Raw genomic sequence first — 26,395 nt, 5'->3', positions numbered from 1 at the left:
GAGGGCTGCTCGCTCAAAAAGCCCGAGCGGGAGCTGCTTTTGGGGTGGTTCAAGAAACAGCCGGGAGAGTGTTGGGCTGGCACCAGGGACCCACCCTCTTCCAGCCTCATCCCTGTGGCGACCGGGTTGAACCCTGAGTCAGTCAGGATGCTCCCCCGCTCAGACTCTCCCAGTGACTCCCCGCTGCCTGCAGAGTGAGAGCCAAGGCCCTTACAGTCCCCACAGGAAATCGTGGCTGGGGTGGGGACAGCGCTGCTGGAGGGACACCTTCATGCAGGCACCCTGAGCTTTCACTACCCTACGGAAGCCTCTGCTTCTCGTTTCGTAAGGAAACAAGTTCCCCTGACACTAATTCTGGTCAGGACTGTTCCTGTGATCTATGAGGAAGAGAAATCGTCTTAAATTACATGGAAATCTACTTTGTGGAAATTTGGTAACATGTCAATCACTAGATATTTTTACACACAAGGAACTTTTTTTTTTCCATCTTCCTAAATGAGTCACCTTGCTAATTAGCTGTTTTCTTCCTAGCCGTGCTAGTACAATAGTGTCTTTTGCAATAAAATGAAAGGGTTATTATGAAGGTATTCTTAATAAGATAATTTCAGAGGCAGGTATATACATTTAAAATTTTATATATATAGATGCACTGATCGTTTTAATAAAAGATCTTGTCACTCTTCTTGTCAGGGAGAATAACAGCCCCATGGCTGGGAAAGAGACAGGAAAAGTTGGCAGAGGAAATGTCATATCCTGTGGAACAAAGCTGAAGGACCAGATAAGTCATTAGGAATGAGCACAGTATACGTTCCTCCGTGTATCTGACAGGATGGCACGAAAGACTCTAAGTTCCAAACAGTTTTAAACCCATTCTCATGAATTTTCTGATTTCCTTGTCTAAATCCTTTTACAAAAGCAGGAGAAATGCCCATCCCTATCTAATTTACATAATCTGAATGTAAAGAAACCCCAAAGAGAGCTTTATTTCCCAGAAAGCTTCTTGTTCTCTGCCCCTGCCCTTGGTGGGCTGGTCCACCACCAACCCTGGAACAGTGTAGAGCCCCACAGTGTTGTAGCTTGAACAGCTCCATCCACCACCAAGACTCTGATGCCTCAGGGGGGTGTGTTTGATGGCAACGGAGGGTGACACCGATGTTCAAGGCTGAACCCACATGGACAATGAGTAAATTACCAGGAACTCCCGGCTGACCTGGTAAATTGTTATTTCTCCTTTAAAAACATTCCAGCTATTATCTCCAAAAAGAGAGTGACATACACAAGTGTTAACTGTGGACCCGGCCTTGGACTGGGGCCCTTTTCTGGTGACTGGAGTAATTTCTCTTAGAACACCGAATAAGCAATCAAAGGATTGTGACACTTGAGACTAAATATGTCACCTTTCATTTCCTCAAGGGGTAAATTATCTTCATAATTTAAGACAAAACTCCCCCCCGAAACACAGGTGTTTAAATGGAAGAAGGCTCTTTTTTTCACTTTGTCGTGCGGACAGAAAGCCTGCATGAGACTGAGCCCCGCCACGTGCGCTACTGCCACCCTGTGGGCAAACTGAGTACCACTTACCCACGTGGGGATTTGTGCTGAAGTGCCACAAGAGAGGGTCATTTCTAAGAAGTAAATGCGGGACCTCCCTGGTGGCACAGTGGTTAAGAATCTGCCTGCCAATGCAGGGCACATGGGTTCAAGCCCTGGTCCAGGAAGATCCCACGTGCTGTGAAGCAACTAAGCCCCTGCGCTCTAAAGCCTGTGAGCCACAACTACTAAGCCCATGTGCTGCAACTACTGAAGCCCATGCACCTAGAGCCCATGCACCTGAGCCCACGTGCTGCAACTACTGAAGCCCAGGCACCACACTTAGAAGCCTGCGCACCACAACAAAGAGTAGCCCCGCTCTCCAAAGCCCGTGCGCAGCAACACCCAACACAGCCAATAAATTAATTAAAAAAAAGTAAATGGATGTTTTTTCCTCCTTTTCTTTCATTCCTAACACTTCATCTGTCTCTCTTTTTTTTCCCACCTATCTCTTTTACAGTGAAAAAACTAGAAAACATTTGATTTTCCAAGATTGGGTCTCATGAAAGCAATGTTTTTATTTGCCATGTTCCTAGGACCTACTGCATCTTTTATATTCACAGGTTCTAAATTTGCTGTGATTTCATACAGCAGTGCCCCCATGGGTGTGGGGGGGAGGGTGTGGTGTGTGCAGCCCATCCATAGACAGACAGCACTATTCACAGGGAAACCTGGTTGAGTAAAGGATCTCTAGGGACAAATTTTTATATGGCTGCCACGTTGCATTTCATGTTATGTGTTAATGTTTTCAAACCACTTTAAACATCCACTATTTCATTGTATCTTCCTGTCACATAAAGCAAGGAAAGCAGATGGTAAAATTCATTTTCAGGGTGAGGGAATCCTCCAGGACCCCTGGAGTGGAGAGAATAGACTGGAAAGCAACTCTGCTGTCTCTGGTCCAGTCCTGCCAGCACACGTTCAAGACAAGGGTAACTTATCAGTCAGAACTTCAAAGACCACTGTGGTGTTTTCAATATAGCTGCAGCAGAATTCAACAGAAATTCAAAGTACCTCCCCAAGGGAGAGTCTGGGTGGTCATACCAGAGCAGGGCTTCTCACATGTGGACGTGACACTGAAGCACCTGGAGGGCTTGAACACACAGTTCCCTGGATCTCACGCCCAGAAGTTTGAACTCAGCAGGTCTGGGGTAGGGCCGTAGATATGCATTTTCTAATGAGTCCCCAGGTGATGGTGGTGCTGATGCCCCTGGCCTGGGGTCACCTGAGAACCACTGGGCTGGAGGGTAAGGCAGGTCCATTCTGACTCTACCTGCCCCTCATGTCAAAGAAAGACATGAGTCGGAACCATTACCTTTATTTCCCAGGTGTCTCTCCAACAGGGCTGAGAGAATGTGGGCAGATTTCAGAGTGTTTCCATCATATTAGTGGAAATGAGAAGCAAAGCATTTAAACACTCAAACTGGAGGGGGGGAGGGGAACCCCCAAAACAATCTGATCCAGGTCAGTTAAAGGATTCAGTGCTTGTTTTTACCTCGACAGGAACATCACTGCAGAACCAGGTTGTTACTGGTTTTCATTTATTTAAATAAACTTCCTGATTTTAAAAGAATAAAACGGGTAATTGATAGGGAGGGAATATGGGGATATGTGTATATATACAGCTGATTCACTTTGGTGTACCTCAAAAACTGGTACAAGAGTGTAAAGCAATTATATTCCAATAAAAAAATAAACATAAATAAAAAATAAAAAAAATAAACTTCCTGATTTTAAAACAGGGGTAATAGACAGACATTCCATTAGGTAATTACATGAGATAAAGAAATATGTAGAAATTAAATAAATAAGTAAATAACTTATGATATATTTATAAATATAGTTAAATTTTAATTATAATTTTAACATAATTATTTATAATATAATTATGCATTTATAAGTAAACAGGTAATCCGAAAAATCTTCCAATTATATTCTGTAAAAGTATATCAGATTTCTTCTCAGAAGCTTGTCTGAAATCTTTGGGGGCCAAAAATGAATCGCTGAGGAAGTAAGTCTTAAACTGTGGTTCAGAGACCTTGGCCAAGGGAGCAGGGAAAGTGCTTAGAAAAGGCTTCCTCACTGTCGGTCAGTCTTGGGAGAGAAGAACAGTGAGGGCACTTGTGGCCACCCTGCTCTTCTGGAACATTTATGACTTCCAGCTGGGTTTTACCTTTTCAATCTTCCAGAACCATCATCAACATCTCTGAAATAAGCCTCCATGGGTGTCAGCAAAGAACTGTCTTCCAAAGCCCTTGAGAAATTTCTCCCCCATTTCCTTGTTGGACTACCTTCAATTAGAGTCGTCAGAAGAAGCACCTTCTAGAGAATGAGGACCTGAAGACTGGACATGGAGAAATACAATGGAAAATAAGGGGCCCTAGAACCACAGGTCAAATTGTTCAGGGAAGATGTGCTCAGAAGTGGGGGCAAGGTAAAGCTTCTTTGCGAATTAAGTGTATGGTGACTACAGGATCTCTAAGGGCGTGGTGGGCACACATCACCACATCACCCCTGGGCTCCTGTCTGCCAGCATTCGGGACTGAAACACCCAGATCACAGGACCAGCAGGACTGAGACCACGCCACAGATGCAGACCATAGAGGACAATGGAATGGGTAATAGAGCCAGGAAACCATGGTCCCCAAGTCAAAAGAGCAATCCCCAACAGGATAGTCTGGAAACACTGAGATGAGTGATGGTAGGAAGAGTAAAAGAAACAACAAAAAAAGCAAGGTAGACACAGCACTAGAGAAAACATGCCAAAGGCCACCTTCTCCTATGGAGGGTCTAGGAAGTGTATACTGGGGGAGGCATAGTCAAGCCCACCAAGAGAGAAACAGCAAAAAGCAGGCAAATGCTGTCAGTTTTTTTTTTGGCTGCGTTGGGTCTTCGTCGCAGTGTGTGGGCTTCTCTCTAGTTGTGGCACCTGGGTTTTCTCTCTCTAGTTGTGGCATGTGGGCTCCAAGGAATGTGGGCTCTGTAGTTGTGGCACACAGGCTTTCCCGCTGAGGTGCGTGAGCTCAGTAGTTGTGGCTTAGTTGCCCCGTGGCACGTGGGAATCTTAGTTTCCTGACTAGGGATCGAACCCGCATCCCCTGCACTGAAGGCGGATTCTTTACCACTGGACCACCAGGGCAGTCCCCAGATGCTGTCAGCTCTGAGCACCTGTGGAGGATGCTCCTGACACAGGACGGTGACAAGCTGTAGGTGACCCACAGCACAGTTAGAGGGCAGCACACGACCAAGGATGAGAGTGACCTTCCCAGATCCACTCATGGGCATGGCTGACTCCTCCATGCTCAGCACGGTAAACAGGCAGGAAGTGGTTAGTATCTCTGCTTTCGCCTCTCCTCCTGGAGGCACTGAGCATTTTTGTTTTCTTCTGCTTTGGACAGACTGGTAGTTATTCATGTGCCTTCTTGGCTCCAGCTCCCCCACAGCTGCATGCTGGTTACTAATGCAGGTCCTGATGTCCTGTGCCGTCCAGACCCTCCGGGAGCAGACACCTGACTGACTCCTGCAGCTTCACCCAGCAGGAAGCCCACGTCCTCCAGGCTTGGGGCTCCTGGGGTGGTGGGAGTGTGGGGCTGGGTAGGAGAAGCTTCAGACTCTTTCTTTTGTGGTAGTTGGTGCTACACTCCTCAGCACTCAGGGCAAAGCAGGGGAAGAGTCTAGATCTTTTTTGGAAAGAGGTTACTCTTAGACTTGAAGGAGACCAATATCTAGAACCAGGATTTAATTCATATTAATTTTGTCCAAATGCCTACATTCTTTTCATGCCACCACACTCAGAACAAGAGGAAAAGTTTGATTGAATAAGTGATATTGGGATGACTGAACAACAATTTGGAAATAAGTTGAAACACGTCACACCATATACAAAAACAAACTCGAAATCAGGAGTTAAATGCTAAATGTTAGGAAAACTAGAATAAATCATAATTGGCTATCAGAGATTTGATGAAACAATGCTCTAAAATTTGAAGCAGTTAAAATAATAGAAAAAAACAGACTGATAAAATCTACATGCAAACTATAAACACTGAGACAACACTTAAAAACAGGCAATAAGGGACTTCCTAGGTGGCGCAGTGGGTAAGAATCCGCCTGCCAATGCAGGGGACACGGGTTTGATCCCTGCCCCAGGAAGATCTCACATGCGGAGCAACTAAGCCCATGCACCACAACTATTCAGCCTGCACTCTAGAGCCCATGAGCCACAACAATTGAGCCCATGTGCCGCAACTACTGAAGCCCACGCGCCTAGAGGCCGTGCTCTGCAACAAGAGAGGCCACCACAATGAGAAGCCCGCACACCACAACGAAGAGTAGCCCCCACTCGCCGCAACTAGAGAAGCCCATGTGCAGCAAGGAAGACACAACACAGCCAATAAAACAAACAAACAAACAAAAAAACAGGCAATAAACAAGAACAGATTTAAAGAGGAAACAAACACTTTGAAAGACTGAATTTATGTATAAAATAAACATTAACTTGTACTATTTTAAAATAGTAAATATAGAAAAAAACTAGTAAAGTGATAATAATAGTAATTTCTCACTGGGAAAAAGTTCGACAATCCGTATTATAAATCACAAACAGTATATACTGTTTATACTGCGACTTTATCTTAGGAAGTCATTTAAATAAGAAAAATGTCAGTTGAAATGACAGCATACTATGGAATTAAAGAATATGGGCTTTTGAGTTTTAAAATATCTGATTTGAGGGACTTCCCTGGTGGCGCAGTGGTTACAAATCCGTCTGCCAATGCAGGGGCCATGGGTTTGATCCCTGGTCTGGGAAGATCCCACATTCCGTGGAGCAACTAAGCCCGTGCGCCACAACTACTGAGCCCACATGCCACAGCTACCTAAGCCTGCACACCTAGAGCCCATGCTCCACAACAAGAGAAGCCACAGGACTGATAAGCCTCCGTACTGCAACAAAGAGTAGCCCCTGCTTTTGCCACAGCTAGAGAAAGCCTGTACGCAGCAATGAAGACCCAATACAGCCAAATAAATACGTAAATCTAATTTGAAATCCCTGGTGTTCCAGTGGTTAAGACTTCAGGCTTCCACTGCAGGGGGCACAGATTCGATCCTTGTTTGGGGAACTAAGATCCCTCATGCTACCAGGTGAGGCCAAAAAAAAAAAAAAAAAATTGAAATCCTGGCTCTGATATTTACTCCTTATATAACTTTGGATAAGTTATTTATCACAACAAAGCTTCAATTTCTTCATCTAAAAGTTGGAAATGAAAATATCTGATGTAAAGCACTTATAAGTGTATGCTAGCTAAAAGTGAAGAATAAGTCCCAATATATGAAAGCTGGAAACCAATAATATCCGACATGAAGAAAGCTATGAAAATATACACAAACTAGGTGGAATAATAAGCAAAAAATTTAAAGATAGTTATGCTCAACAAACATAAATGAAAACCCTTCTCTGTTTACAATGATAATAGCCAAGTAAAACCAATAGGCGTGTGAACGAAGACTGGAAAAGGATGTGAATAACTGAAAACACGACAGGTCATCCTACGGAGATTTAAAATGGTTTCTTAACATTACACTGTTTTTCTAATAAATGAAAAACATAAGGAAAAAAATAAACAGTTGAGACGTGTTTTCCAGTCTGGCATGTAAGGGGCTTGGAAGCAGCCCTTCTACGTGAACAAGTAAAAACGTGGACAAACTTAAAACCAACAGCACTTCTTAGATACATCTGAGAATTGAGATCACAGGGCAAACCACTCCCTCCAAAATTTAGAGAGATAGACAGGTGAATACAAAGAATCACAACTTAACTGAGTAGAAGCCCCGGAGCAGAAACGTCAGTGGAGCCAGTACCAGCACAGGAAAACCTAAACTGTGACCAGCTGCAGGAGGCTCAGGGTGGACGGTCTGGCACTAAAGACCTTCAGAGGGGCCCAGCCCTGGCAGTGTGTGCCCCCAGTTCTGTGTGGTCTTCCTCTAGGAGCTCTCCCAGATCCTCACGTAAGACTGGGGGAAACTCCACGGGCAGGGAGCAGGGAAAAGGGCCGGAGCGCCTCTTCCTCAGGAGGCCTGCCCTCAAAGAACACTGTTTTACCGGAGCGAACCTACTGGGTTTTATCAGAGCTCAAATGACCTAGGGGGAGGGAGACAGCCAGCCCCAGCCCCCTGTAGCCATCCTGTCCCACCAAAAATGTGGGGTAGACGGAGCAGCGTGAACTTCTCAAGTTCACTAAAAGACAGACCACAGGACAACAGAGCACTTCTCACTTTCCACAGCTGACCAGCACTACCAAATGCCTGTTTATTACAGTTCCTCTACCCAGTACCTCATGCCTCCTATCCAGCTCTCAACAAAGAATTACTAGGCATACTAGGAGGCAACAGAGAAACAAACAAAATTTGAAGTGACACATCAAGCATCAGAACCAGAGTCAGATGTGGTGGACATGTTGGAATGATCAGACCAGCAGTTAAAAATAACAATGATTAATATGCTAAGGTCTCTACTGGAAAAAGCAGACAGACAGGCAACGTAAGCAGGGAGATAAAACTTTTAAGAATGAAAGAAAAATAAATACTTGAGATAAAAAGCATTGTAACAGAAATGAAGAATGTCTTTCACGGGCTCACTAGAAGACCAGACCTGGCTGAGCAAAGAGTCTCTGAGCTTGAGGATATGCAATAGAAACTTTCAGAACAGAAAGGCAAGGGGAAAAAAAGACTGAAAAACATGCAATAAAATATCCAAGACATGTCGGACAATTACAAAGATATAACAAACATGTAATGGGAACACCAGAAGGAGAGGAAAGAGAGAAAGGAACAGAACCAATATCTGAAGCAATAATAACTGAAAATTTCCCCCAATTAATGTCAGACACCAAACCACAAATGCAGGAAGCTCATAAAATACCAATCAGGAAAATGCCAAACAAACAAAAAAGCACACCTAGGCATATCAGTTACACTGCAGAAAATGACCAATAATGAAACAATCTTGAAAGAAGCCAGGGGAAAACAAACATCTTATCTATGAAGAATCAAAGAATTACATCTGACCTCCCCTTAGAAAGGGAGCAAGAAAAGAGTAGATGAAATATTTACAGTGTTGTGAGAAAAAACCCACTAACCTAATATTCTACATCCTATAAAACTAACCATCAAATGTGAGGGAGAAATAAAGACTTTCTCAGACAAAAATCATATGACAAATTCATATAAAATGCTCGATTAAAATCACAAAGGCAGAAAAAGAATAGAAGACAAAAACAGGAACAAACAACAAAGTAAAAACTAATAAACATGGCAGGCATAAATCAAACTACAGCAATAACCACTTTACTTTTTTTATATTTAAAGTGTATAATTTGATATATTTTTTTCTTATTATTAATGTATACATGGCAATCCCAATCTCCCAATTCATCCCACCCCAACCCTCCCCCATCCCTGCTTTCCCCTCCTTGGTGTCCATATATTTGTTCTCTACATCTGTGTCTCTATTTCTGCCTTGCAAATCGGTTGATCAGTACCATTTTTCTATATTTCACATATATGCGTTAATATACGATATTTAACAACCACTTTAAATGTTCGTGGTCTAAATACACTAATTAAAAGGCAGACTGTCAGAGTGTATTGAAAAATAAGACCCAACCACATGTTGTCTACAATAAACTCACTTTTAATATAAAGAAACACACAGGTTAAAAGTAAAGGAAAGGAGAAAGATATGCCATGCTAATGCTAATCAAAAGAAAGCTGGAATAGCTATGTTAATTTCAGAGCATATTTTGAAGCAAGGGAGATTATCAGGTATAACAAGGGGCACTGCGTATGATAAAACGATCAATTCCCCAAGAAGACAGAACAATCATTATTACCTATGTGCCTAACAACAGAGCATCAAAACACGTGAGGCAAAAACTGACAGAACTGCAAGGAGAACTAGATGAATATACTGTTATAGCTGGAGACCTCAGCACCTCTCTATCAGTAATGGACACAACCAGAAGGCAGAAAATCAGTAAGGACATAACCGAACTCAATGGTACCACCAACTAATTGGGTATGATTGACATCTATAGACTATTTCATCCAATAACACCAGAATACATATTCTTCTCAAGCGTGCATGGAATACTCATCAAGATAGAAAACATTATGGGCCATAAGACATACCTCAACAAATTCTAAATAACAGAAATCATGCAATTTATGCATTCAGACCACAATGGAATTAAACTGGAAATCAGTAACAGGAAGATAACTTGAAAATCCTCAAATACATGGAGATTAAAGAGCTCACTTCTAGATAACACATGGGTCAAAGAAGAAATCGTGAGAGAAACTTTAAAATATTTTGAACTAAATGAAAATACAACTTATCAAAATTTGTGAGATGCGGTGATAAGAGTGTATAGAGGGATATTTACAGTATTGAATGCACATATTGGAAAAGAAGGGGCTTCCTAGGTGGTGCAATGGTTGAGAATCCACCTGCCAATGCAGGGGACACGGGTTCGATCCCTGCTCCAGGAAGATCCCACATGCCATGGAGCAACTAAGCCTGTGCGCCACAACTATTGAGCCCATGTGCTGCAACTACTGAAGCCCACGCACCTAGAGCCCAAGCTCCGCAACAAGAGAAGCCACGGAAATGAGGAGCCTGCACACCGTAGCAAAGAGTAGCCCCCACTCACCGCAACTAAAAAGAAAGCCGGCGCACAGCAAAAAAAGACCCAACACAGACAATAAAATAATAAATAAATTAAAAAAAAAAAAGAAAAGAAGACAGGTCTGAGATCAATAATCTAAGCTTTGGTGTGACCAAGATGGTGGAGTAGAAAGGTTCTAAGCTCATTTCCTCCCATTTTGGGTACACCAAAATTACAGCTATTTACAAAACAACTATCTATGAGAATGACTTGAAAACCAGCAGAAAAGATTTTTTACAACTAAAGATATAAAGAAGGAGCCACAGGAGACAGGTAGGAGGGGCAAAGATGCAGTTTGGTCAACACCCACAAACTGTGGGGTAATTACAATTGTGGAGGTTCTCCCCAAGGAGTGAGGGGTCTGAGCCCTACATTGGGCTCCCCAGCCCAGGGGTCCTGCACAGGGAGGGTGAGTCCCCAGAAAGTCTGGCTTTGAAAGTCAGTGGGGATGGCATACAGCAGAGCCAGAGGGCGGAAGGAAACGGAGACTCTGTTCTTGCAGGACACAAGCAAAATCTCATAGGTGCCTAGACCCAGGGCAGAGGCAGTAATTTGAAAGGACCCTGGGTAAGACCCACTTGCTGATCTTAGAGAGCCTCCCGGAGAGGCAAAAGGCAGATGGAATGCCCCTGGGCACACAGACACTGGTGGCAGCCATTTCTGGGAGCTTGTTCTACCACGAGGACACTAGTGTGGCAAGCACCATCCTGGAGTCCTCCCTCCAGCCTATCAGTGCTGGGGGCTGACATGCCCACCAGCAGATGGGCACCAGCCCTGAATGCCCCAGGGCCACAGAGCCATCCACCCTGGGACCCAATTCTGCCCAACAGCAGGCCTTCCAAAACATATAAAACAGGCCCAGATAAATGGTAAATGCCACCAAACGCTTAAGGAAGAAATTATACTAATTCTTTACCATCTCTTCTAGAAGATAGAAGCAGAGAGCATGGTCAACCCTTGGTATCCACGGTTCCAGGAGCTGCTGCAGATACTAAATCCATGGAAGCTCCAGGCCCACAGTCGGCCCGCTGTACACACGGTTGCACATCTGTGGATTCAACCAACTGTGGATTGTGTCGTACTATGATATATAGTGGGAAAAAAAATCCACATATAAATGGACTCATGCAGCTTAAACCTGTGTTGTTCAAGGATGAACTGTACTTCCAAACTCATTCTATGAGGCCAGTATTACTCTAATATGAAAACCAGACAAAGACATTACAAGAAAATAAAACTACAGACCAATATCTATCATGAACATAGATGCAAAAATCCTCAACAAAATATTAGCAACTCAAACCCAATTATTTACAAAAATGATTACATGCCATGACCAAATGAGATTTATTCTGGGCATACAAGGATGAGTCAATATTTGAAAAATCAGTTCATGTAATCCATCACATCAGTGGACTAAAAAAGGAAAGTCAGATGCAGAAAAAGCATTTGATAAAATCCAATACCCTTCATGATAAAAACACTCAGTAATCTAGGACTAGAGGTGGAACTTCCTCCATAGGATCAAGAACATCTACAAAAAAACCTACAGCTAACATCATGCTTAATGGTGAGAAAAACTGTAAGTTTTCCACTAAGATCAGGTATAAGATAAGGATGCCCCCTCTAGCCACTCCTTTTCAACATTGTACTAGAAGTCCTACCTAATGCAATAAGACAAAGGAAATAAAAGATATAGAGATTGAGAAAGAAGATATAAAACTGTCTTTCTTTGCAGATGACATGATTATCTATAAAGAAAATCTGGAAAATTAAGATGGCGGAGTAGGAGGACATGTGCTCACTCCCTCTTGCAAGAGCACTGGAATTACAACTAAGTGCTGAACAATCATTGACAGAAAGACACTGGAACTCACCAAAACAGACACCCCACATCCAGAGACAAAGGAGAAGCCGCAATGAGATGGCAGGGGGGGCGCAATCATGTTAAAATCAAATTCCATAAATGCTGGGTGGGTGACTCACAAGCTGGAGAACAGTTATACCACAGAAGTCCACCCACTAAAATGAGGATTCTGAGCCCCACGTCAGGCTTCCCAACCTGGGAGTCCAGCAATGGGAGGAGGAATCCCCAGAGAATCAGACCCTGAAAGCCAGTGGGATTTGATTGCAGGACCTCCACAGGACTGGGGGAAACAGAGACTCCACTCTTGGAGGGCACACAAAAAAGTGTGCTCACCAGGACCCAGGGGGAAGGAGCAGTGACCCTATAGGAGACTGAACCAGACCTGCCTGCTGGTGTTGGAGGGTTGCCTGAAAAGGTGGGGGGCAGCTGTGGCTCACCGAGACAGGGGCACTGGCGGCAGGGGTTCTGGGAAGTGCTCATTGGCATGAGCCCTCCCAGAGTCCGCCATTAGCCCCACCAAAGAGCCTGTAAGCTGCAGTGCTAAGTAGCCTCAGGCCAAACAACCAACAAGGTGGGAACACAGCCCCACCCACTGGCAGACAAGCAGGTTAAAGTTTTACTGAGCTCCACCCACCAAATCGGATTAAAGTCTTACTGAGCTCTGCACACCCAGCCCTACCCACCATCAGTCCCTCCCATCAGGAAGCAGGCACGAGCCTCCTAGATAGCTTCCTCCACAAGAGGGCAGACAGCTGTATGAAGCAGTATCAGCAGTATTTTGTCTTGTGGAACTGAAAACCACAGCCACAGAAAGATAGAGAAAATGAAAAAGCAGAGGGCTTTGTACCAGATGAACGGACAGGATAAAACTCCATAAAAACAACTAAATGAAGAGGAGATAGGCACCCTTCCAGAAAAAGAATTCAGAATAATGATGGTGAAGATGATCCAGGACTTTGAAAAAAGACTGGATGCAAAGATCGAAAAGTTTACCAAAGACCTAGAAGAATTAAAGAGCAAACAAATAGAGATATGCAACACAATAAGTGAAATGAAAAATACACTAGAAGGAACCAATGGCAGATTAACTGAGGCAGAAGGGCGAATAAGTGACCTGGAAGACAGAATGGTGATCATCACTGATGCAGAAGAGAATAAGGAAAAAAGAATGAAAAGAACTGAAGACAGCCTAAGAGACCTCTGGGACAATGTTAAATGCACCAACATTCGCATTATTGGGGTCCCAGAAGGAGAAGAGAGAGAGAAAGGACTCGAGAAAATATTGGAAGAGATTATAGTTGAAAACTTCCCTAACATGGGAAAGGAAATAGCTACCCAAGTCCAGGAAGCGCAGAGAGTCCCAGGCAGGATAAACCCAAGGAGAAACACGCCAAAACATATAGTAGTCAAATTGACAAAAATTAAAGAGAGAGAAAAGTTATTAAAAGCAACAAGGGAAAAACAACAAATAACATACAAGGGAACTCCCCTAAGGGTAACAGCTGATTTCTCAGCAGAAACTCTGCAAGCCAGAAAGGAGTGGCATGATATATTTAAAGTGATGACAGGGAATAACCTACAACCAAGAATACTCTACCCAGCAAGGGTCTCATTCAGATTCAATGGAGAAATCAAAAGCTTTACAGACAAGCAACAGCTAAGAGAATTCAGCACCACCAAACCAGCCCTACAACAAATTCTAAAGGAACTTCTCTAAGCAGGAAACATAAGAGAAGAAAAGGACCTATGGAAACAAAAAAAAAACAATTAAGAAAATGATAATAGGAACATACATATTGATAATTACCTTGAATATAAATGGACTAAATGCACTAATCAAAAGACACAGACTGGCTGAATGGATACAAAAACAAGACCCATACATATGCTGTCTACAAGAGACCCACTTCAGACCTAGGGACACACACAGACTTAAAGTGAGGGGATGGAAAAAGATATTCCATGCAAATGAAAATCAAAAGAAAGTTGGAGTAGCAATACTCATATCAGATAAAATAGACTTTAAAATAAAAAAATGTTACAAGAGACAAGAAAGGACATTACATAAAGATCAAGGGATCCATCCAAGAAGAGGAGATAACAATTATAAATATATATACACCCAATATAGGAGCACCTCAATACATAAGGCAAATGCTAACAACTATGAAAGAGGAAATGCAAAGCAGAAATAGAGACACAGATGTAGAGAACAAACATATGGACACCAAGTGGGGAAAGCAGGAAGGGTTGGGGAGGAATGAATTGGGAGGTTGGGATACCAAATTGTACACTCTAAATATATGCTGTTTATTGTCTGTTAACTCTATCTCAATAAAAGTTCTTTAAAAAAAAGAATCTGAAAGAACTGAGAAAAATAAACCCTCCTGGAGCTAATAAGTGATTACAGCAAGGTTGCAGGATAAAATGTTAATAAGAAAAGTTTATTGCCAGACTTCCCTAGAGGTGCAGCGGTTAAGAATCCGCCTGCCAATGCAGAGGACACAGGTTTGATCCCTGGCCTGGGAAGATCCCACATGCTGCGGAGCAACTAAGCCCATGCACCACCACTACTGAGCCTGCGCTCTAGAGCCCGTGAGCCACAACTACTGAAGTCCGCATGTCTAGAGCTCATGCCCCACAACAAGAGAAGCCACCACAATAAGAAGCCCGCACACTGCAATGAAGAGTAGCCCCAGCTCACCACAACTAGAGAAAGCCCCCACATAGCAATGTAGACCCAATGCAGCCAAAAAAAAAAAAAAAAAAAAGTCTATTGCTTTCCTATATCCCAGAAATTAGCAAGTGGAATTTGAAATGAAAAACACAATACCATTTACATTAGCACCCCCAAAATGAAATACTTAGATAAAAATCTAATTAAATATGTACAAGATTTATGAGAAACCACAAAACTCTGATGAATGAAATGAAAGGATTAAATAAATGAAAGATATTCCATGTTCATGGAGAGGAAGAATCAATATTGTCTGGATGTCAGTTCTTCCCTACTTGATCTATAGATTTTTTTAAAATTTATTTATGTATTTATTTATTTATTGGCTGCATTGGATCTTCGTTGCTGTGCGTGGGCTTTCTCTAGTTGTGGTGAGCAGGGGCTACTCTTCGTTGTGGTGCGCAGGCTTTTCATTGTGGTGGTTTCTCTTGTTGTGGAGTACAAGCTCTAGGCATGTGGGCGTCAGTAGTTTGGCTTGTGGGCTCTAGAGCACAGGCTCAGTAGTTGTGGCACACTGGCTTAGCTGCTCCACGGTATGTGGGGTCTTCCTGGGGCAGGGATTGAACCTGTGTCCCCTGCATTGGCAGGCAGATTTACCACTGTGCCACCAGGGAAGCCCCTGATCTACAGATTGAATACAATCCAAAATAAAATTTCAGCAAGTTATTTTGTGGGTATCCACAAATTGAGTTGACAGTTTACATGGAGAGGCAAAAGACCCAGAAGAGCCAATACACTACTGAAGAAGAAGAACAAAGTCTGAGAACTGACACTATCCAACTTCAAGACTTACTATAAAACTACAGTAATCAAGGACTTCCTAGGTGGCGCAGTGGGTAAGAATCCACCTGCCAATGCAGGGGACATGGGTTCGATCCCTGCCCCAGGAAGATACCACATGCCACGGAGCAACTAAGCCCATGTGCCACAACTATTGAGCCCATGTGCCACAACTACTGAAGCCCACGCGCCTAGAGCCCACGCTCTGCAACAATGAGAAGCCCGCACACCACAACGAAGAGTAGCCCCTGCTCACCACAACTAGAGAAAGCCTGTGTGCAGCAACGAAGACCAACATGCCAATAAAATAAATTAATTAATTAATTAATTAATAAAAAAAACTACAGTAATCAAGTCCATGTGGTATTGGCAAAAGAATAAACAAATATATCAACAGAAAAATAAAACAGAGAGCCCAGAAACAGATCTACATAAATATAGTCAACTGATCTCTGACAGAGGAGCGAAGACAGTCTTTTCAACAAACAGTGCTGGAACAAGTAGATATCTCATGTGAGAAAATCAGTCTAGACACAGATCTTAGACCCTCTATGTGTTTTGTCCAATGACACCAAAAGTTAACTCAGTTTTGACGCTGTCTACTTGAAGGTAGTGCCAGATCCCACAGCCTAAGAGCCCATTCCTTCCCCACTTTAGATAACTGCAAATCCAGGTTATCTGCTCTTCTGACTGACTAGTTATAAATTGGAAATTCCCACAACCCTCTCCTCCTGTTTGATTAATTTGCTAGAGCAACTCATAGAATTCAGAGACATTTTCTTACATTAACAGTTAATTATAAAAGACATGATAAAAGATACAGATAAAAAAGCCAGATGAAGAAGTACCTAGGGGCAAGGTATATGGGAAGGGGTGTCCTCTCCCTGTATCTCCAAATGTTCACCAACCCAGGAGCTGTCTGAACCCCATCTTTTGGGAGCATGCTTGATTAAATCACTGGCCATTGGTAACAACTCAAACTCCATCCTGTCTCCTCTCCCAGGAGGCTGGGTTGGGAGTGGGGGCTAAATTACAACCCCTCAGTCACATGGTTGATTACCCTGGCAATCAAACCCCACACTTAGGGGCTTTCCAAGTTACCATATTAACATAAACTCAGGTGTGGTTGAAAGCAGCTTGTTATGAATATCAAAAGACACATTTATTGGGACTTCCCTAGTGGTCCAGTGGCAAGGGGCCCAGGTTCGACCCCTGGTCAGGGAACTAGATCCCGCATGCCACAACTAAGATCCTGCACACCACAATGAAGCTCCCACGTGCCACAACTAAAAGATTCCACAGGTCAAAACTAAAAAAAGATCCCGCATGCCGCAACGAAGACCTCACACGCAGCAACAAACATCCTGCGTGCCACAACTAAGACCTGGTGCAGCCAAATAAATAAATAAATATTTTTTAAAAAGATAAATTTATTGCCCTTATCACTTAGGAAATTCCAAGGGTTTTAGGAGCTCTCTGCTAGAAATGGGGGTGAATACTAAATATATATTTGTTACTATAAATTTCATCACATACACCCTTCACAAAAAATTAACTCAAAATGGATCACAGACCTAAATGTAAAGTGTAAAACTACAAAACTCCTAGGAGATAACATGGGAGAAAACCCAGATAACCTTGGGTCTGGTGATGACTTCTTAGATATAGCACCAGAGGCAAGATCCATGAAAGAAATAACTGATAAGCTGGACATCATTAAAATTAAAAACTTCTGCTCTGTGCCCAAAAATAAACCCACACACCTGAAACAGGAGAGAAGGGGGCAGGGCACAACCTTTAAAAGAATGACATAGCTATTGGATACAAAATAAACTGGTTAGAACCAACAGGTCCGAGATAGCAGAAGATTCCACTTCCAGTGGACCTTGACCTATTACACATTCATTGCATATATTTGCATAAGACAAAGGACACACCTACCAGCATCATGAGAATTCCAAGGCTAACCATAAAAGATCAAAAAGTGAGCAGTGGCTCAATTCCTGGAAATCCCCAACCCTTCTCCAAAATAGTTGGAATAATCCTCCCACTTGCTAACCTATGAAATTACCCAACCCATAAAAACTAATCACCCCATATTTTGGGCCTTTTGCCTTCTGAGATGGCCCACATTTTGTGGAGTGTGTTTCTCCCAAGGGCTGTTCTCGCCTTTCAAGACAGATCGTATTCTGTCTATTGAATGTGTATAAATAAATAAATAAATAAATCCACTTCTTACCTATCACTTTGTCTCTCACTGTATTTCTTTCTTCGATGAGACATAAATAACCTGAGCTTCAAGTCCTGAGACCAGGTATGTGATCTCAATTAAAAAAGAGTGGGTTCAAGTCCCAAACTGAGCTGTGAAGTTTCACACCTACAGTCAATTAATCTTCGATAAAGGAGGCAAGAATTTACAATGGAGAAAAGTCAATCTCTTCAGGAAGTGTTGTTGGGAAAGCTGGACAGCCGCATGTAAATCAATGAAGTTAGAACACTCCCTCACACCATACACAAGAATAAACTTAAAATGGCTTAAAGACTTAAATATAAGACATGACACCATAAAACTCCTAGAAAACAACATAAGCAACACATTCTCTGACATAAATCATACCAATGTTTTCTTAGGTCAGTCTCCCAAAGCAATAGAAATAAAAACAAAAATAAGCAAATGGGACATAATCAAACTCACAAGCTTTTGCACAAAAAAGGAAACCATAAACAAAATGAAAAGATAACATATGGACTAGGAGAAAATATTTGCAAATGATGCTAGTGACAAGGGCTTAATTTCCAAAATATACAAACAACTCATACAACTCAATAATAAGAAAAACCAAACAACTCAATCAAAAATAAGCAGAAGATCTAAATAGACATTTCTCCAAAGAAGACATACAGATGGCCAATAAGCACATGAAAAGATGTTCAACACTGCTAATTATTAGAGATGCAAATCAAAACTATAAGGAGGTACCACCTCACACCGGTCAGAATGCCTATCAATAAAAAGTCTACAAATAACAAATGCTGGAGAGGGTGTGGAGAAAAGAGAACCTTCCTACACTGTTGGTGGGAATGTAAATTGGTGCAGCCACTATGGAGAACAGTATAGAGGTTCCATAAAAAACTAAAAGTAGAGTTGCCGTTTGACCCAGCAATCCCATTCCTGGGCATATATCCAAAGAAAACTCTAATTTGAAAAGATACATGCACCCCCTATGTACATAGCAGTACTTTTTACAATAGCCAAGACATGGAAGTAACCTAAATATCCACTGACAGATGAATGGATAAAGAGGATATTTTATACACACACACACGTGTGTATACACACAGACACACAGGCACACAATGAAATACTACTCAGCCATAAAAAAGAATGAAATAATAACATTTGCAGCAACATGGATGGATCTAGAGATTATCATATAAGTAAGTCAGATAAAGACAAACACCATATGATATCATGTACGTGGAATCTAAAATATGACACAAATGAACTTATTTATGAAACAGAAACTGACTCACAGATATAGAAAACAAACTTACAGATACCAAAGGGGAAAGGGCGTGGGGGAGAGATAAATTAGGAGTTTGGGATTAGCAGATACAAACTACTATCTATAAAATAGATAAACAAGGCCCTACTGTATAGCACAGGGAACTATACTCAATATCCTGTAATAAACCATACTGAAAAAGAATATGAAAAAGAATATGTATACATATGCATAACTGAATCACTTTGCTGTACACCAGAAATTAACACAACACCGTAAATCAACTATACCTCAAATTAAAAAAAAAAAAAAAAAAAGACTTCTCTGTGAAAGGCAATGTCAAGAGAATAAGACAAGCCATAGACTAGAAGAAAATATCTGCAAAAGACAAAGGATGGTTATCCAAAATATAAAAAGATCTCTTAAATTCAACAATAAGAAAACAAACAAATCAATTTAAAAATAGGCAAAAGATCTGAACAATCCCCTCACCAAAGAAGATACATAGATGACAAATAAGCATATGAAAAGATGCTTCACACCATGTATCATTAGGGAAGTGCAAATTAAAACAAGAGATACCACCTATTAAATGACCAAAATTGAGAACTGAGAACACTGACAACACCAAATGCTGGCAAAGATGTGGAGCAACAGGAACTCTCAACCACTGCTGGTGGGAATAAAAAGGCACAGCCACTTTGGAAAAAACATTGGTAGTTTCTTAAAAACTAAATATATAGTACTCTTACCATGTGACCCAGCAGCCATACTCCCATATTTACCCAAATGAGTTTACCCATAAAAAAACCTGCACATGAGTGTTATAGCCACGTATTCAAAATTGCCAACAATTGGAAGCAACTGAGAGTAAGTGAATGGATAAACCATGGTACATCCAAACAATGGAATATTATTCAGCACTAAGAAGAAATGAGCCATTGAGCCATGAAAAGACATGGAGGAAACTTAGATGCATACTAAATGAAAGAATCCAATATGAAAAGGGTATATACTGTGATTTAAACTATATGACTTTCTAGAAAACGCAAAACTGTGGACAGTAAAAGGTTCAGTTGTTCCCTGGGGTTGAGGGAAGGGAGGGCTAAATCGGTGGAGCATGGAGGATTTTTAGGGCAGTGAAGCCATTCTATACGATACTATAGTGGTGGAGACATGTCATCATACATTTGTCAAACCCCTCAAAGTGTACATGTAACACTAAGTGAATCCTAATGTACACTACAAACTGTGGGTAATAATGATATGTCAAACAAACATGTAAACACCTGCCTGCCAGCAAAAGTAACTATCTACATGGAAACTTGTACACTTTTTCTTGGGTTTTGAGGGGCGAAAAAGTATCCCCTGAGAAGTCATAACAAAGGTTTCCTTATGTGGGTTTAGGATTCAAATTTACAAACATACATGACCCAGGTAACCCTCAAGCTAAGAAATGAACACAAAATGGTCTTGAGGTGCTTAGCAAAGACAATCCACATCCTCTCTAAAGAGCTCATCTTCAAGTAAGTACGAGCTCACAATCCAAAATTACTGAACACCCAAGGAAACAAACTACCATGCAAAAGAAACTATAATGGAAGAGTCAACAGAACACAGCAAATCAGAACCCCAATGACTTTAGATGACCGTATCAATAGCACAGATTATCAAATGAGTACATTTGAGATGATTAAAGAAATTTCCAGTGGAATATAAGACAGATAAAATAAGATACTGTCAAATAGAACCAGATGGAGAGATTCTGTGACATGGGAGTTAGAGCTGAAAAAAATTTTGGTTAGAATGTACCAGAGAGGGACTTCCCTGGTGGCACGGTGGTTAAGAATCAGCCTGCCAATGCAGGTGATAGGAGTTTGATCCCTGGTCTGGGAAGATCCCACATGCCAAGGAGCAACTAAGCCCCTGAGCCACAACTACTAAGCCTGCATGCTGCAACTCTGAAGCCCATGCGCCTAGAGCCTGTGCTCCATAGCAAGAAAAGCCACCACACTGAGAAGCCTGCACACGGCAACAAAGAGTAGCCCCCACTCGCCACAGCTGGAGAAAGCTTGCGTGCAACAATGAAGATCCAACACAGCCAAAAAAAAAACAATGTACCAGAGATGACAAAAATGAAAAAAGAGGATAAAAGGCATGAAAGATATGTATGATGTTCCATTATATTTCTAAATGGAATTTCAGAAGGAGGAATAAAGGAAATAAAACATATTTGAAGGAATAATGGTTGAGAATTTTCCACATCAATGAAATACAGAATCCACAAATTCAGGATAACCAGAAAGAACCCTATACCTAGTCATATAATAAAGTAACATCAGAACACCAAATATTTAAAAAAAAAAAAAAAGTCTTGAAAGCAACCATAGGGATAAGAGATTATTTTCAAAGTCACAGTGATTTGAAGAACAGCAGACTTTTCAAGAGCAAGCATGGAGCTAAACAGATGATCTTCAAAGTGCTGAAGGTAAATAGCTACCAACCCAGAACGGTCTTGGTCACCTCCCACATAAACCTCCTGCAAATAAATGATCCAGGAAAACTCTCACTCAAAAATGAGTAAGTAAAAAGTTTAAGATCTGGTAGAAGACACTACAAAAGGGAATTCCCTGGCAGTTCAGCAGTTAGGACTCCTCGCTTTCACTGCTGAGGGCCAAGGTTTGGTCCCTGGTTGGAGAACTAGGATCCCACAAACCACGCATGCAGCCAAAATAATTTAATTTAATTAAAAAAAAGATACTACAAGAAAAGCAAACTATGACTAGTCACCAGAAAATTGCCACAAAGCACATAAAAGTTGTGACCAAACATTCTCCCATGAATGAAAAAAACCCAAACAACTGGTTTACAAGACAAAATATGTTGTAATAACTATAAATGGAGTATAACATTTAAAAATTTTTTAAAAATGAATTTAGGAATGTTAAAAAAGAAAAAGAAGTATAAAAGATATATGAATAAGAAAAGAAGAAACAAAACTCTCATTAATGATATGATTACCTGCAAAGAAACCCAAGAGAATCTATAAGCAAACTATAATTCAAAGAAAATATAATAAAGTAGATTTAAGACCAGCATATGAAAATTAATTGCATTCTAATACATTGCCCCCCCAAACTAGAAAATGCAAATAACTAAATAGTAAGATAGTTAGAAATAAATATAATAAAAGTTTTATTAAAAGATTAAGGAAGAGTAAAATAGATATATCATGCTTATGGCAAGACAGACTCAATATAAAGATATTGTTCTATCCAAATTAATTTATGAACAATGTAATTCCAATGAGTAGCTCATGGAACTCGATAAACTGATTCCATAATATGTATGAAAAAGAAAAAGGCCAAGAATAAACAGAGTGGCAGAATAATGGTCCAGCAAAGATGTTCACATCCTAATCCCCAGAACCTGTATGTTAGGTTACATGCCAAGGGGGAATTAAGTTGCTAATGAGCTGACTTTGAGATGGAGAGATTATCCCGGATTATCCAGGTATACTCAGTGTAATCACCAGTGCCCTCAGGAGTGGAAGAGGGAAGCAGAAGAAAGAGAACCAGAGTGACGGCAGCATGAGAAGGACTTGGCCTGACACTGCTCACTTTGAAGATGGAGCCAAGAACGTAGGAGGCCTCTAGAAGCTGGGAGGAGAAAGGCATGGATTCTCTCCTAGAGCCTCCAGAAAGGAATGTGGTCCGGCCAACACCCTGATATTATCCCAGTGAACCCTATTTCAGATTTCTGAAATACAGAACTCTTAAAATAATAAATTTATGTTGTTTTAAACCATTAAGTTTGTGGTCATTTGTTACAGCAGTGATAGGAAACTAATTACAAAAGATGATGGTTTCAAAAGAACAAAGTAGAAGCACTTGTCCTACCAACATAAAGATTTATTTTAAAAATATAAAGGGACTTCCCTGCTGGTGCTGTGGTTAAGAATCCATCTGCCAATGCAGGGGACACAGATTTGATCCCTGGTCTGGGAAGATCACACATGCCTCGGAGTAACTAAGCCCATGTGCCACAATTACTAAGCCTGAGCTCTAGAGCCCATGAGCCACAATTACTGGAGTCTGTGCACCTAGAGTCCGAGCACCACAGCAACTGAGCCCATGCACTGCAACTACTGAGGCTGCATGCTGCAACTACTGAAGCCCTCATGCCTAGAGCCCATCCTCTGCAATAAGAGAAGCCACTGCAATGAGAAGCCCATGCAGCACAATGAAGAGTAGACCCCACTCGCCACAACTAGAGAAAGCTCGCATGCACCAATGAAGACCCAACGCAGCCATAAATAAATAAACAAATAAATAAATTAAAATATAGAAATTAAGATAGTGTAGGACTGGTGTTGGGGTAGGAAAAGAACAGAAAGTCCAGAGACAGACCACACATGTATGGCAACTTGATAGATAACATTATGGATCACTGCAATAAGAACGAACTATACCAAAGGTGCTTGGACAACAGGAACTTCACTAAATTAACTACAAAAATGCCTAGCAATTACTCCTCTCTCTGTGCTGTTCCCTTATTATGTAACATTCATGCCATCCCACTCAGAGTCTGAGCACCACCTATAACTTACTTTGGCTAATCGGATGTGAGCAAACATGGGCCCACAAAGGCTGCCACCATGGAATGTGTCCCCCTTTGCAACCTGCTGCCGAACAAAGAAGCCCAGGGAAGCCTGCTGAGTGATGCAAGATACATGGCATAGTGGGGATAAGCCCGCCACCCCTGGGGACACACAGTCAAATTCCAGTGGCAGAGTGACCTAGCTGACTAGCAACTGAGCACAAACGCATGAAGAAGCCCAGTTGAGCCCAGCCTCACAGGATTATAAATTAAATAAATGGTGGTTGTTTTAAGTTACTGAGTTTTAGAGTGGTTAATTACACAGCAAAATCTAACTGATATATATATCATATGAAAAAAAAAAACATGGATTGCTACTTCTCATCATACATAAAAATCAACTACAGGGAGACAAAGAGGCTTAAATGTAAAAAAAATGAAACTTTTTAACAAAAATGTAGAAACAAAGTTCCACATAACCTCAGTTTAGGGAAAGTTTTTCTCAACAAGATACAAACATAAAGGAAAAGAATTGTCAGTTGTGAGAATTCCCTGGTGGTCCAGTGGTTAGGATTCCACACTTCCACAGCTAGGGGACATGAGTTCAATTCCTGGTCCCACAAGCCACATGGCATGGCCAAAAAAAAAAAAAAAGAATTGTCAGTTGTGACCACACACCAAAAAAACAAAATTTTGTACCTCAAAAGTAACTATAAACAAAATTAAAAAACACTGAATAAGTATCCAGAATATATAAAGAACATCTACAAATAAATAAGAAAAAGATAATCCAATAAACAAAAGGACAAAAGATATAAACAGGTAATTCACAGAAGAAATCCCAATGGTAAATCCAAATATATAACGATATACTCAATATCTAGATATCTTCGTTAGTAGTTCAGGAAATGGAAATAAAAATCCATTTCACAATCATCAAATTGGCAAAAAAAATTTTTTTTTCAATTCCACAATTGAGGGTGTAGAGAAAGGGGAGTTCTTATATACCAAAGTTAGGGGTATAAATTGGTACCATAACTCTGGAGACCAATTTGGTTATATCCAGTAAAACTGGTGATGACCCACCCCCGTTACAGCAGGCAGTTAGCTAGATATAAGCAAAGAAAGAGGGGCACGGGCCAAATGGCAGGAAACCATACATCTTGTAAACAATGAGGGTCCTTAGACAGACAAAGAAAAGCAGGGACCTCCAGACTGACACCACACATTCAGGGGTGATAAGTATCCTGGAGGCAGACAAAGTGGGAAAATGCAGGAATTTCCAGTGTCTGAATATAACTTGTTGCTCAGTATGCCCTCATTACAATAAAATTAGCCTTGCAGATAAGAAGTTCCGATCAGGCACCAACACCAAGACACTTCTGATCAAGGCTAAAAAATGAAAGAAATCCCTCCTCCCCTCGGGAACGTGGAGCTGGGAGGAAAATCAGGGAATATGAGCCCCAACACCTCCCTCCTCAATGAATATCCCACCCCTTCATGTCTACAATCCACAAACTAGTTTGCAAAAGAAACTCAGCGCAGCTGCTCACCTGAGATGGCCTGCTCCCTCCTTGACAGCATACTTTCCCTTACATAAATCCTCACTTTGCTTTCTGGACCTTCCTGTCTCATCTCTGAATTCTTTCTGCCATGAGACAACAACCTACCCTCTGATAACACTGCTAGATACATACACATAAAAACTCACACATGTGCACAAGGAGACATGTAAGAATATCCAGAGAAAACTGTTTATAACACTAAAAAGCTTAAAACAACCTAAATGCCCATCACCTAAAGAATGCATAGGTGGGGATTACAAACACCAAGTTCAAGATAGTGGTCACCTCTATGGCACAGGGCAGGAGATGTGAGGGGGGAGCTTCATTCAATTTGTAATGCATTTCTTAAGCTAGGGCTGGGTACATGGGTGTGTATTAATCCCTGTTCTTATTCATGTGTCTGAAAGATGTCATAAATGACTTTAAGTATATATAATATATCAGTATATTAAAAATATATAAAACAAAAAATATAAATTATAGTATAAATTATAAATATATAAAAAAGAAAGTGAATAAAACGATACATCACAGCTAAGCTCCAAACAGGAACGCAAAGGTGATGATGCAGAAAAAAGTTTAAGGGCTTAAGTTCCTCATCATGAAGATGTCCCTCATCATGAAGATGTCCCTCATCATGAAGATGTCCCTCACCTGGGATTATACCTCAGTTCAACTCCAAACCCTGGGAATCATTCAGATTCTACCCTGGAGCTGATTTTTTGTTTCGCTGACACAGAGGATAGATTAGAAGCAAAACAAAACCATAGGTATGATACAATATAAAAAGCTAAAGGAAGGGGCTGTGATGAAGGCTGCTGGCAAAACAGAAGAAACAAATGAAAACAGAAAACATTTAAACACTAATACTGTGTTTCATAGGTGATGGCTGACGAACCCCTAGACTACAGGCCACCCCCAAGTGTGGAGTTCTTGCATATGGAGAAATACTATGTTATGACTTCTAAGCCATTTGAAATAAATACTTATGTCCTCATAGCAGTTAGTTCGCTGAAATTAAAATATAA

At 41.3% G+C, this 26,395-nt stretch overlaps 1 protein-coding gene across 3 annotated transcripts in view; it reads right to left on the bottom strand.

The window, feature by feature from the left end:
* The window catches only part of BTD (biotinidase), a 46,185-nt gene that overhangs the window by 16,578 nt on the left and 3,212 nt on the right, over window positions 1-26,395 (bottom strand). The window lies entirely within an intron of this gene.

Source organism: Hippopotamus amphibius, chromosome 6, assembly GCF_030028045.1.
Source record: "Hippopotamus amphibius kiboko isolate mHipAmp2 chromosome 6, mHipAmp2.hap2, whole genome shotgun sequence".
In the NCBI taxonomy this organism is placed as follows: Eukaryota; Metazoa; Chordata; class Mammalia; order Artiodactyla; family Hippopotamidae; genus Hippopotamus; species Hippopotamus amphibius.
Note: the sequence above shows the minus strand (reverse complement) of the source record. Positions and strands in the feature narration are given on the sequence as shown.